Here is a 15911-nt window from a genome sequence, read left to right as displayed (position 1 = left end):
AAAACATTATAAAGATAATTTGTCTTCTTTGCTTGAAAGGTAAACTTGTATTGAAGAAAAAAAGTTAAAACATTCTTAGATTATCTTATACTTATCACAAAATTTGTCTTATCCCCTAAACTATTGAGAAACTTTAGATGATGTTACATTTTAATCAAGTATAAAGCAAAATATTTCATTTTCAATAACCTTATTCTTATCTCAAGAATTAAAAAATAAAAAAACAAAAAGAAAAATCAAAAAGTTCATCAATGTTGTGTGGCTATAAATTGAATCGAACCTTAACCTATTATTTACATAGCTGCCTAATTCTTAAAGAAAGAAATTTATTATATCCACTACACCATTGAGGAACTTTTAATATGCTAACATTTTTCTTAATATAAACAAAATGTGATTATAATGGGGAATCTCCTAACATTTTTTCTAAAAATAAACAAAATGTGATTATAATAGGGAATCTCCTGACGTCATTTTTCAAGTTCATGCAGTCATATAGTATTGTATCGTATTATTTTTTTTTTTTTAATACCCTCATTCTACAATACAGTTTTAATAAAATTCCTTATCTAGAAAAAAAACCGCAAAAATATTTTTTAAATTTTTTTTATCTCAAAAGCTTTCATTTTACATTTTTAAAAACTCATGTCGAAAAAGAACGATTTTCATACATTTTTATGATAATGGAAAAAATTGCTTTCATCAGACAACCATAGGATATTCTTATTAAAATAAAAAAATTTCAATCGGTTTCAACAGCAGCCGCTACAACTCCGACGCTCCTCCTAGAACTTGCTACAACCCGGTTCTTCGCCACCGCCACCGCCACCGCCACCGCCACCGCCACCGCCACCGCTGCCGCCACCGCCCTCTCCTAGAACCTGTTTATGAATTCGACACTGTTGGAACCTGCTACAACTCAACTGCCCAAACCCTTATAACCTACCGCGAACCTCCTCCGGCTCTTAGAACCTGCTACAACTCGGCTCTTAGAACCTGCTACAACTCGGCCCTTAGAACCTGCGAAAATTCGACCTTTAGAACATGCTACAACTCGGCTCTTATAACCTGCTACAACTCGACCCTTAGAACCTGCTACAACTCGGCCGCCCTTAGAACCTGCTACAATTCGACCTTTAGAACATGCTACAACTCGGCTCTTAGAACCTGCTACAACTCGACCCTTAGAACCTGCTACAACTCCAGCGCTCACTCCTACAACCTGCTAAAACTCAACCCCTCCTGCAACTCAACTTCATCGTCATCGTCATTGCAATTTCATAATACTCCTCCTAAATATCAATTTCATAATACTCCTCCTAAATATCATCTTATTCAGCTGTCAAAATATTTTTGACGTCATCTGACAGTCCTAGAACCCGCATATCTATACTACTAATAATAATAATAATAATAATAATAATAACAATAATAATAATAATAATAATAATAAAAATAATAATAATATAAATATTGGTAATAATAAAAATAACATTAATAATAATAATCATAATAATAATAATAACAATAATAATAATAATAATAATAATAATAATAATAATAATAATAATAATAATATTGATAAAAATAATAATAATAATAATAATAATAATAATAATAATAATAATAATAATAATAATAATGATAATAATAATAAGAATAATAATAATAATAATAATAATAATAATAATAATAATAATAACAACAATAATATTAATAATAATAATACTAATAATCGTAATAATAATCATAATAAAAGTAATAATAATAATATTAATAATAATAATTATAATAATAACAATAACAATTGTAGTAATAATAATATTAATATCAATCGTAATAATCAAAATAATAATAAAATAATAATAATAATAATATTAATATTAATAATAATAATAAAAATGTTAAAATGTTAACAAAAATAATAATAATAGTAAAAATAATATAATTAATAATAATAATAATAATAATAAAAATAACAATAGTATTAATAACAATAATAATAATATTAGTAATAAAAATAATATTAATAATAATAACAATAATAATAATAACAATAATTTAAATAATATTAACAATAATAATAATAAAAATAATAATAATAATAATAATAATAATAATAATAATAATATTAATAATAATAATAATAATAATAGTAATAATAATAATAATAATATTAATAATAATAATAATATAAAGAATAATAATAATATTGTTAATAATAATAATAATAATTATCGTAATCATAATAACAATAATAATAATAGCAATAATAATAATAATAATTATAATAATAATAATAATAATAATAATAATAATAATAATAATAATAATATTCATAATAATAATCGTAATCATAATAATAATGATAATTATAATAATAATAACAATAACAATAATATTAATAATAATAATAATGATAATAATAATAATAATAAGAACAATAATAACAACAATAATAATAATCATCATAATAATCATAATCATTAAAATTTATATTAATATTAACAATAAAAATAATAATATTAACAATAATAATGATAATAAAAGTAATAATAATAAAAATAGTAGTAACAACAATAGTAATAACAATAATAATAATAATAGTAATAATAATAATAATAATATTCATAATAATAATCGTAACAATAATAATGATAATTATCATAATAATAACAATAACAATAATATTAGTAACAATAATAATAATAATAATAATTTAAATAATATTAACAATAATAATAATAAAAATAATAATAATAATAATAACAATAATAATAATAATCATTATCATAATAATCATAATCATTAAAATAATATTAATATTAACAATAACAATAATAATATTAACAATAATAATGATAACAATAATAATGATAATAATATTTATAATAATAAAAATAGTAGTAATAACAATAATAATAATAACAATAATAATAAGAAAAGTAATAATTATAATATTAATATAAATAATCATAATAATTATATTAATAATAATAATAATAATAGTAATAGTAATAATAATAATAAAAATAATAATTATAATTATTATTGTAATAATAATTACAAGAATATTAATAATAATACTAATATTAAAAAAAGTGATAATATTAATAATAGTAATGATAAAAATAATAATAATAGTAACAATAATAATAATTAAGATAATATTAATAATAATAATAATAATAATAATAATAATAATAATAATAATAATAATAATAATAATAATAATAATAGTAATAATAATCAATAATAATCATAATAATAATAATAATCAAAACCATAATAATAATAATAATTATAATAATAATAATAACAGTAATATTAATAATATCAATAATGATAATATTAATAATAACAATAATAATAATAATAAAAATAATAATAATCATAATAGTAATAGTAATCATTTTCATAATAATAATGATAATTATAATAATAATAATAACAATAATATTAATAATGATAATAATATTAATAATAATAATAATAATATTAATAATAATAATAATATGAATAATAATGATAATAATAATAATAATAATAATAATAACAATAATAATAATAATAAGAATAATATTAATCTTATTGATCTTTAATTGTCTTTCGGCATTAGTATTATGCTTTTAGTAGTGTCAGTTTTCTAGCTTACCCAAATTGAAGTTTTTTTTAAACAGAGAGTTTACTCTTCGTTTTAAGTACTTCCTCGTTAAGGCTTAATACGACATCAGAGGTACATAATTCTAAATCAAAAGCATTTTTGAAATTAAAAAAATTTAAAGAAACTTAAAAATAAAAATGGTGAATATTATATATATATAGTTACTTCTCAGGTGGTGAAAAGTACGGGTACTTCTAGAAGGGCTAGAGACATGGGACAAAAGGCATTAGGTAGAGTTTTGCCTATAGGGTCCCAGAAAATTCTGACATTGGAATTTTTAGCCCCGAAATAGCTCTATTTTAAGATTTTCTGAAAAAATTTTTGTATAACAAAAGCATGTTTTTCTTTTATACTTTTTATAATTACACAAACTAAGAAATAAATGATACTTTTTGCCTAAACCTTTTCTTTATTTGAAAAACTACATTCATATGTAAATACATATATTTGAATACAATTATTATTTCCGACCGTATTGTGTAAACAATAGGTAGGTTATGTGATGGCAACAAATTTTGCATATCGAGTTTTCGGTGGGAATGCACTTCTCCATAGTAGGGAAGTGTAATTAAACTATTTTTAGCAACCCGTCGGTCCGTCGGTCTGTCGGTCTGTCGGTCTGTCCGTCTGTCGGTCTGTGTGTGCACGCGTGTATTTCAAGTTCGGCTAAACCGATTTTGATGAAATTTTATATGTAAGTTTATTACCACCATGGCACGAATTGATCAACTTTTGGAATATATCAGGCCTCGGGAACTGCACTTTTTAGCGGGGCTGTTTTAAATTTTTGAACATTTTGAAGAAAGTATTCAACCGATTTACTTGAAATTTCATATATAAGCTTTGCTCGATCGTCCGCGAAAATTCCTGTCTTGGAAGAAATCAGGCATCGGCAACTAGGCGTTTACTACGGGCAAAATATACATTTTTGTGTATAGAAAGAGAAATAATCAACCGATTTCATTGAAATTTAATATATGAATTCCTCGTATCAAAACAATGAACATGTAAATTTTTTGGAAAGATCAGGCATCGGCAACTAGACGTTTACTACGGGCCAAATATACATTTTCATGAATATAAAGAAAAATTACCAACCGAGTTTATTCAAATTTAATATATGAATCCCTCGTATTAAAACAATGAGCATATAAATTTTTTGAAAACATCAGGGCTCGAAAACTGATTTGCGGCCGATTTTACATTTTTCACCATATCTACAGAACGAATTGATGAAATTTCATGAAATTTGATATTTGAGTTCTGGGCATTACCAAAACTAACTGGTGGGTATTTCAGGGAATTCGGATAGCACAAAGCGAAACTCTACTAATACCCTAAAAATTGGAAAGAAGTATTTAACAGACATTTTTATAATATTCTGTAACACTTTCATTTAACTAGACAATGCGGTCGGTTATGTGCTGATCACATCAGATTTTTTTATTTTAATCTAAACCTTTTCTTTATTTGAGAAACTTACTTCTATATGTTCACCCGCAGTTTTAAAAAAATAGGTATACATTCATAATTATGTACGTTTTTGCTTAAAATTTTATTTCAAATTTTTTGAACAAAAAATTTTAAAATGTTCAATTCTAACACATTAATGTTCATACATATATTTGAATAAAAATATTATTTTATTTATGCGTAAACCTTTTCTTTATTTGAAAAATTTATTTCTTATGTTTCCCCCATGATTTAACAACTATGTGTTTCTATATGCCAAACCACAAATTTGAATATTATTCAATTCATATAGAAAGCTTAAAAAAATTAGTTAGGAAGCTTTAAAAAAATATATACATACATATTTATGTACTTAACTATTGTAACAATTTTTTTTTTTGGAAATTTTCTTTAAATTTTTATAATAATATTTATCTGTTATGTATTAAAAAAAAAAATAAAACAAAAAATTTAAACAAAATAATAAAAAATTTTTAAAATAATCTAAAAAAAGAAAAATATGACACCATCCAGGCAAGCCTTGATCCAATAATCTTCTGGCAATCAGACTACCATGCTACCCACTAGGCTACGCAGTATCTTGAATTTCCCTTTATAATTCTATATTTCATTCATATTTCGTATAACTCTTCAAAAACCATCCTATTTTACATTATATATATATAGCTACTGCTCAGGTGGTAAAAAGTACGGGTACTTCTAGAAGGGCTAGAGACATAGGACAAAAGGCATTAGGTAGAGTTTTGCCTCTAGGGTCCCAGAAAAATTTGACATTGGAACTTCTTAGCCCCGAAATACCTCTATTTTAAGATTTTCTGAAAAAATTTTTGTATAACAAAAGCACGTTTTTTTTAATACTTTTTATAATTAGAAACACAAACCAAGAAATAAATGATACGTTTTACGTTTTACGTTGTTAACATATTAGAAACACAAACCGGGAAATAAATAATATTTGAAAATATAATGATCTCACATATTTTTGGTTCGCATAATCGAATTAATCTTAACGTAAATAAATGTCAGCTTTTATCAGACATCAGATGTTTTGTGGCATCTGAATATCAATATTTCATTTGTTGTTGTTTTAAACATTACGTTTCGTCAGCAAGCTTTAAAAAAATATACATACAGAATATATGTACGTATGTAGTTAGAATTTTATTATTATTGTTCCAAACGAAAAACTGTAAAATGCTAAATTTTAATACATTCATATGTACATACAAATATTTGAATAAAATTATTATTTTGTTTTTGCCTAAAACTTTTCTTTATTTGAAAAACTACATTCATATGTACATACATATATTAATTGAATACAATTATTATTTTATTTTAATCTAAACCTTTTCTTTATTTGAGAAACTTATTTCTAAATGTTTACCCGCAGTTTTAAAAAAACTAGGTATACATTCATAATAACGTGTGTGTTGTATTAATAATTTTATTTCTAATTTTTCCAACAGCAAAATTTCAAAATTTTCGATTCTAATACATTCATATGTAAATACGTTCATATGTTGGAACGAAAAATTTTAAAATCTTCAATTCTAATCCATTCATATATATACATACCCACATATATTGATATATACATACATACATATATTTTTACATACATAAATTATTATTTTGTTTTTGACTAAACTTTTTCTTTATGTTTAAAATTCAATCCTATATGTTTACCCACAGTTTAAAAAAAACAGGTATCCATTCATAATTATGTATGTTTGCATTTATAATTTTATTTCTAATTTTTCCAACAGCAAAATTTCAAAATTTTCGATTCTAATACATTCATATGTACTTACGTTCATATGTTGGAACGAAAAATTTTAAAATCTTCAATTTTAATCCATTCATATATACATACACACATATATTCATATATACATACATAAATATATTTTTACATACATAAATTATTATTTTGTTTTTGACTAAACCTTTACTTTATGTTTAAAATTTAATCCTATAACCCACAGTTTAAAAAAAACAGGTATCCATTCATAATTATGTATGTTGGCATTTATAATTTTATTTCTAATTTTTCCAACAGCAAAATTTCAAAATTTTCGATTTTAATACATTCATATGTACATACGTTCATATGTTGGAACGAAAAATTTTAAAATCTTCAATTCTAATCCATTCATATATACAGTGGAGTCCGCTTATAGTCACACAAAAAATTTCATAAAAATGTGTGACTATAAGCCTCATATGCCTATAAGCGTCAGTAGAAAAAAAATATTTATAAAAAAACTCAAAACTTTATTTTTTTTTTTTAAATTTAATTTTAAATTAAGTACTTATATGATTATTTATGTACATAAATAAAAAACCCATTTGCTTTACGCAAAGAAAAACAAAATAATTCATATACATACTTACATATGTAGTACGTATGTTAAAACAAAACAATATTCAAAAAATTCTTTAAGGAATCAAATCTAACATCTACATGTATGTAATGACAAATTTTTGTTGTGGAAATAATGTACCTATGTATGTACATACACAAAAGTGACAGAAAAAAATATTTAAGTTACAACATTTGCCGCTACAAATTCGACAACAAATATTGTGATTAAACTATTTGCCTTAAAGTAGGTAGTAAAACTACTTACCGCTATAAAAAAATAAGGCGTTCAGAGTATGTCTATAAGCGACGTCAAATATATGAATTAAGCAATATGGTTCACAAAAAATACGATCCAATAACCGTATGTGACTTTAAACGTTTGTGACTATAAACAAATGAAAATACATGAAAATATAATAAAAAAGATGTTGACAACGAAATTGTTGACTGTAACCGAGTTATGACTATAAACAGTAGTAACTATAAGCGGATTCCACTGTACATACATACATACATATATATGAATAAAATTATTATTTTGTTTTTGACTAAACCTTTTCTTTATGTTTAAAATTCAATCCTATATGTTTACACACAGTTTAAAAAAAACAGGTATCCATTCATAATTATGTGTGTTTGCATTTATAATTATATTTCTAATTTTTCTAAGGTTTAGGTTAAAATAAAATAATAATTGTATTCAAATATATATATGTACATATGAATGTAATTTTTTTAAATAAAGAAAAGGTTTAGGCAAAAACAAAATAATGATTTTATTCAAATATATGTATGTATATATAAACGTATTAAAATTTAGCATTTTACAGTTTTCCGTTTGGAACAATAAAAATAAAATTCTAACTACATACATACATATATATTTTCTGTATGTACATATATATTTTTAAAGCTTGCTGACGAAACGTAATGTTCAAAACAATAACAAATGAAATATTAATATGTCACAAAACATCTGATGTCTGATAAAAGCTGACATTTATTTACGTTAAGATTAATTCGTTTATCCGAAACAAAAATATGTGAGATCATTATATTTTCAAATATTATTTATTTCTCGGTTTGTGTTTCTAATTATAAAAATAACGTAAAACGTATCATTTATTTCTTGGTTTGTGTTTCTAATTATAAAAAGTATAAAAGAAAAACGTGCTTTTGTTATACAAAAATTTTTTCAGAAAATCTTAAAATAGAGCTATTTCGGGGCTAAAAATTCCAATGTCAGATTTTTCTGGGACCCTAGAGGCAAAATTCTACCTTATGCCTTTTGTCCCATATCTCTAGCCCTTCTAGAAGTACCCGTACTTTTTACCACCTGAGAAGTAGCTATATATATATAATGTAAAATAGGATGTTGTCGTGTTTTTATTTTTTTGGATTATTTTAAAACTTTTTTTTAATTTTGTTTAAATTTTGTGTTTTATTTTTTTTTAATATATAACAGATAAATGTTATTATAAAAGTTTAAAGAAAATTTCCAAAAAAATATTCTTATAATAGTTTGGAAAAATTTGCAAAAATTTTAAGTACATAAATATGTATGTATGTATATTTTTTTTTACAGCTTCCTGAGTAATTTATTATTTTGTTTTTGACTAAACCTTTTCTTTATTTGAAAAATTAATTTTTGTATGTTTACTCCCATGATTTAATAATTATGCGTTTAAAATTTATTTCTATATATTCTACAGTTTTGAATATTATTAAATTCATATAGAAAGCTTAAAAAAAATTACTCAGGAAGCTTTAAAAAAAATATACATACATACATACATATTCATGTACTTAAAATTTTTGCGAATTTTGCCAAACTATTATAAGAATATTTTTTTGGAAATTTTCTTTAAACTTTTATAATAACATTTATCTGATATATATTAAAAAAAAATAAAACACAAAATTTAAACAAAATAAAAAAAAAAATTTTAAAATAATCCAAAAAAATAAAAACACGACAACATCCAGGCAAGCATTGATCCAATAACCTTCTGACTATGAGACTACCACGCTAACCACTAGGCTACGCAGTATCTTGAATTTTCCTTTATAATTCTATATTTTATTCATATTTCGTATAACTCTTCAAAAACCATCCTATTTTACATTATATATATACAGCTACTTCTCAGGTGGTAAAAAGTACGGGTACTTCTAGAAGGGCTAGAGACATGGGACAAAGAGCATTAGATAGAGTTTTGCTTCTAGGGTCCCAGAAAAATCTGACATTGGAACTTTTTAGCCCCGAAATAGCTCTATTTTAAGATTTTCTAAAAAAATTTTTGTATAACAAAAGCACGTTTTTCTTTTATACTTTTTATAATTAGAAACACAAACCAAGAAATAAATGATACGTTTTACGTTATTTTTATTATTAGAAACACAAACCGAGAAATAAATAATATTTGAAAATATAATGATCTCACATATTTTTGTTTCGGATAAACGAATTAATCTTAACGTAAATAAATGTCAGCTTTTATCAGACATCAGATGTTTTGTGACATCTGAATATTAATATTTCATTTGTTATTGTTTTGAACATTACGTTTCGTCAGCAAGCTTTAAAAAAATATATGTACATACAGAAAATATATATGTACGTATGTAGTTAGAATTTTATTTTTATTGTTCCAAACGGAAAACTGTAAAATGCTAAATTTTAATACATTTATATATACATACATATATTTGAATAAAATCATTATTTTGTTTTTGCCTAAACCTTTTCTTTATTTAAAAAAATTACATTCATATGTACATATATATATTTGAATACAATTATTATTTTATTTTAACCTAAACCTTTTCTTTATTTGAGAAATTTATTTCTATATGTTCACCCCCAGTTTTAAAAAAACTAGGTATACATTCATAATAACGTGTATTTGTGTTAATAATTTTATTTCTAATTTTTCCAACAGCAAAATTTCAAAATTTTCGATTCAAATACATTCATATGTACATACGTTCATATGTTGGAACGAAAAATTTTAAAATCTTCAATTCTAATCCATTCATATATACATACACACATGTATTCATATATACACACATACATATATTTTTACATACTTAAATTATTATTTTGTTTTTGTTTCTTTTTTAATTTTCGATTCTAATACATTCATATGTACATACGTTCATATGTTGGAACGAAAAATTTTAAAATCTTCAATTCTAATCAATTCATATATACATACATACATTTATTCATATATTCATACATACATATATTTTTACATACATAAATTATTATTTTGTTTTTGACTAAACCTTTTCTTCATTTGAAAAATTAATTTTTGTATGTTTACTCCCATGATTTAATAATTATGCGTTTAAAATTTATTTCTATATATTCTACAGTTTTGAATATTATTAAATTCATTTAGAAAGCTTAAAAAAAATTACTCAGGAAGCTTTAAAAAAAATATACATACATACATACATATTTATGTACTTAAAATTTTTGCGAATTTTTCCAAACTATTATAAGAATATTTTTTTGGAAATTTTCTTTAAACTTTTATATAACATTTATCTGTTATATATTAAAAAAAAATAAAACACAAAAGTTAAACAAAAAGAAAAAAAAATTTTAAAATAATGCAAAAAAATAAAAAATCGACAACATCCCGGCAAGCATTGATCCAATAACCTTCTGGCTATGAGACTACCACGCTAACCACTAGGCTACGCAGTACCTTGAATTTCCCTTAATAATTCTATATTTTATTCATATTTCGTATAACTCATCAAAAACCATCAGATTTTACATTATATATATAAAGCTACTTCTCAGGTGGTAAAAAGTACGGGTACTTCTAGAAGGGCTAGAGATATGGGACAAAGGGCATTAGATAGAGTTTTGCCTCTAGGGTCCCAGAAAAATCTGACATTGGAACTTTTTAGCCCCGAAATAGCTCTATTTTAAGATTTTCTGAAAAAATTTTTGTATAACAAAAGCACATTTTTCTTTTATACTTTTTATAATTAGAAACACAAACCAAGAAATAAATGATACGTTTTACGTTATTTTTATTATTAGAAACACCAACCGAGAAATAAATAATATTTGAAAATATAATGATCTCACATATTTTTGGTTCGGATAATTGAATTAATCTTAACGTAAATAAATGTCAGCTTTTATCAGACATCAGATGTTTTGTGACATCTGAATATAAATATTTCATTTGTATTGTTTTGAACATTACGTTTCGTCAGCAAGTTTTAAAAAAATATATGTACATACAGAATATATGTATGTACGTATGTAGTTAGAATTTTATTTTTATTGTTCCAAACGGAAAACTGTAAAATGCTAAATTTTAACACATTTATATGTACATACATATATTTGAATAAAATTATAATTTTGTTTTTGCCTAAACCTTTTCTTTATTTGAAAAATTACATTCATATGTACATATATATATTTGAATACAATTATTATTTTATTTTAACCTAAACCTTTTCTTTATTTGAGAAATTTATTTCTATATGTTCACCCGCAGTTTGAAAAAAACTAGGTATACATTCATAATAACGTGTGTTTGTATTAATAATTTTATTTCTAATTTTTCCAACAGCAAAATTTCAAAATTTTCGATTCTAATACATTCATATGTATATACGTTCATATGTTGGAACGAAAAATTTTAAAATCTTCAATTCTAATCCATTCATATATACATACATACATATATTCATACATACATACATACATACATATATATGAATAAAATTATTATTTTGTTTTTGACTAAACCTTTTCTTTATTTGAAAAATTAATTTTTGTATGTTTACTCCCATGATTTAATAATTATGCGTTTAAAATTTATTTCTATATATTCTACAGTTTTGAATATTATTAAATTCATATAGAAAGCTTAAAAAAAATTACTCAGGAAGCTTTAAAAAAATTATACATACATACATACATATTCATGTACTTAAAATTTTTGCGAATTTTTCCAAACTATTATAAGAATATTTTTTTGGAAATTTTCTTTAAACTTTTATAATAACATTTATCTGATATATATTAAAAAAAAATAAAACACAAAATTTAAACAAAATAAAAAAAAAATTTTTAAAATAATCCAAAAAAATAAAAACACGACAACATCCAGGCAAGCATTGATCCAATAACCTTCTGACTATGAGACTACCACGCTAACCACTAGGCTACGCAGTACCTTGAATTTTCCTTTATAATTCTATATTTTATTCATATTTCGTATAACTCTTCAAAAACCATCCTATTTTACATTATATATATACAGCTACTTCTCAGGTGGTAAAAAGTACGGGTACTTCTAGAAGGGCTAGAGACATGGGACAAAGAGTATTAGATAGAGTTTTGCTTCTAGGGTCCCAGAAAAATCTGACATTGGAACTTTTTAGCCCCGAAATAGCTCTATTTTAAGATTTTCTGAAAAAATTTTTGTATAACAAAAGCACGTTTTTCTTTTATACTTTTTATAATTAGAAACACAAACCAAGAAATAAATGATACGTTTTACGTTATTTTTATTATTAGAAACACAAACCGAGAAATAAATAATATTTGAAAATATAATGATCTCACATATTTTTGTTTCGGATAAACGAATTAATCTTAACGTAAATAAATGTCAGCTTTTATCAGACATCAGATGTTTTGTGACATCTGAATATTAATATTTCATTTGTTATTGTTTTGAACATTACGTTTCGTCAGCAAGCTTTAAAAAAATATATGTACATACAGAAAATATATATGTACGTATGTAGTTAGAATTTTATTTTTATTGTTCCAAACGGAAAACTGTAAAATGCTAAATTTTAATACATTTATATATACATACATATATTTGAATAAAATCATTATTTTGTTTTTGCCTAAACCTTTTCTTTATTTAAAAAAATTACATTCATATGTACATATATATATTTGAATACAATTATTATTTTATTTTAACCTAAACCTTTTCTTTATTTGAGAAATTTATTTCTATATGTTCACCCCCAGTTTTAAAAAAACTAGGTATACATTCATAATAACATGTGTTTGTGTTAATAATTTTATTTCTAATTTTTCCAACAGCAAAATTTCAAAATTTTCGATTCTAATACATTCATATGTACATACGTTCATATGTTGGAACGAAAAATTTTAAAATCTTCAATTCTAATCCATTCATATATACATACACACATGTATTCATATATACACACATACATATATTTTTACATACTTAAATTATTATTTTGTTTTTGTTTCTTTTTTAATTTTCGATTCTAATACATTCATATGTACATACGTTCATATGTTGGAACGAAAAATTTTAAAATCTTCAATTCTAATCAATTCATATATACATACACACATTTATTCATATATTCATACATACATATATTTTTACATACATAAATTATTATTTTGTTTTTGACTAAACCTTTTCTTCATTTGAAAAATTAATTTTTGTATGTTTACTCCCATGATTTAATAATTATGCGTTTAAAATTTATTTCTATATATTCTACAGTTTTGAATATTATTAAATTCATTTAGAAAGCTTAAAAAAAATTACTCAGGAAGCTTTAAAAAAAATATACATACATACATACATATTTATGTACTTAAAATTTTTGCGAATTTTTCCAAACTATTATAAGAATATTTTTTTGGAAATTTTCTTTAAACTTTTATATAACATTTATCTGTTATATATTAAAAAAAAATAAAACACAAAAGTTAAACAAAAAGAAAAAAAAATTTTAAAATAATGCAAAAAAATAAAAAATCGACAACATCCCGGCAAGCATTGATCCAATAACCTTCTGGCTATGAGACTACCACGCTAACCACTAGGCTACGCAGTACCTTGAATTTCCCTTAATAATTCTATATTTTATTCATATTTCGTATAACTCATCAAAAACCATCAGATTTTACATTATATATATATAGCTACTTCTCAGGTGGTAAAAAGTACGGGTACTTCTAGAAGGGCTAGAGATATGGGACAAAGGGCATTAGATAGAGTTTTGCCTCTAGGGTCCCAGAAAAATCTGACATTGGAACTTTTTAGCCCCGAAATAGCTCTATTTTAAGATTTTCTGAAAAAATTTTTGTATAACAAAAGCACATTTTTCTTTTATACTTTTTATAATTAGAAACACAAACCAAGAAATAAATGATACGTTTTACGTTATTTTTATTATTAGAAACACCAACCGAGAAATAAATAATATTTGAAAATATAATGATCTCACATATTTTTGGTTCGGATAATTGAATTAATCTTAACGTAAATAAATGTCAGCTTTTATCAGACATCAGATGTTTTGTGACATCTGAATATAAATATTTCATTTGTATTGTTTTGAACATTACGTTTCGTCAGCAAGTTTTAAAAAAATATATGTACATACAGAATATATGTATGTACGTATGTAGTTAGAATTTTATTTTTATTGTTCCAAACGGAAAACTGTAAAATGCTAAATTTTAACACATTTATATGTACATACATATATTTGAATAAAATTATAATTTTGTTTTTGCCTAAACCTTTTCTTTATTTGAAAAATTACATTCATATGTACATATATATATTTGAATACAATTATTATTTTATTTTAACCTAAACCTTTTCTTTATTTGAGAAATTTATTTCTATATGTTCACCCGCAGTTTGAAAAAAACTAGGTATACATTCATAATAACGTGTGTTTGTATTAATAATTTTATTTCTAATTTTTCCAACAGCAAAATTTCAAAATTTTCGATTCTAATACATTCATATGTATATACGTTCATATGTTGGAACGAAAAATTTTAAAATCTTCAATTCTAATCCATTCATATATACATACATACATATATTCATACATACATACATACATACATATATATGAATAAAATTATTATTTTGTTTTTGACTAAACCTTTTCTTTATTTGAAAAATTAATTTTTGTATGTTTACTCCCATGATTTAATAATTATGCGTTTAAAATTTATTTCTATATATTCTACAGTTTTGAATATTATTAAATTCATATAGAAAGCTTAAAAAAAATTACTCAGGAAGCTTTAAAAAAAATATACATACATACATACATATTCATGTACTTAAAATTTTTGCGAATTTTTCCAAACTATTATAAGAATATTTTTTTGGAAATTTTCTTTAAACTTTTATAATAACATTTATCTGATATATATTAAAAAAAAATAAAACACAAAATTTAAACAAAATAAAAAAAAAATTTTTAAAATAATCCAAAAAAATAAAAACACGACAACATCCAGGCAAGCATTGATCCAATAACCTTCTGACTATGAGACTACCACGCTAACCACTAGGCTACGCAGTACCTTGAATTTTCCTTTATAAT

The 15911-nt window shown here is 22.8% G+C and overlaps 1 pseudogene; it reads left to right on the top strand.

The window, feature by feature from the left end:
• Positions 1-2551: 2551 nt before the first annotated feature.
• Positions 2552-3329, top strand: LOC129616508 (myb-like protein D; annotated as a pseudogene).
• Positions 3330-15911: the final 12582 nt, after the last annotated feature.

The sequence above is a fragment of the Condylostylus longicornis genome, unplaced genomic scaffold, assembly GCF_029603195.1.
Source record: "Condylostylus longicornis isolate FDR11 unplaced genomic scaffold, ASM2960319v2 ptg000233l, whole genome shotgun sequence".
Lineage (NCBI taxonomy): Eukaryota > Metazoa > Arthropoda > Insecta > Diptera > Dolichopodidae > Condylostylus > Condylostylus longicornis.
The sequence above is the reverse complement of the archived record's forward strand: the minus strand, read 5'-3'. Positions and strand labels throughout refer to the sequence as shown.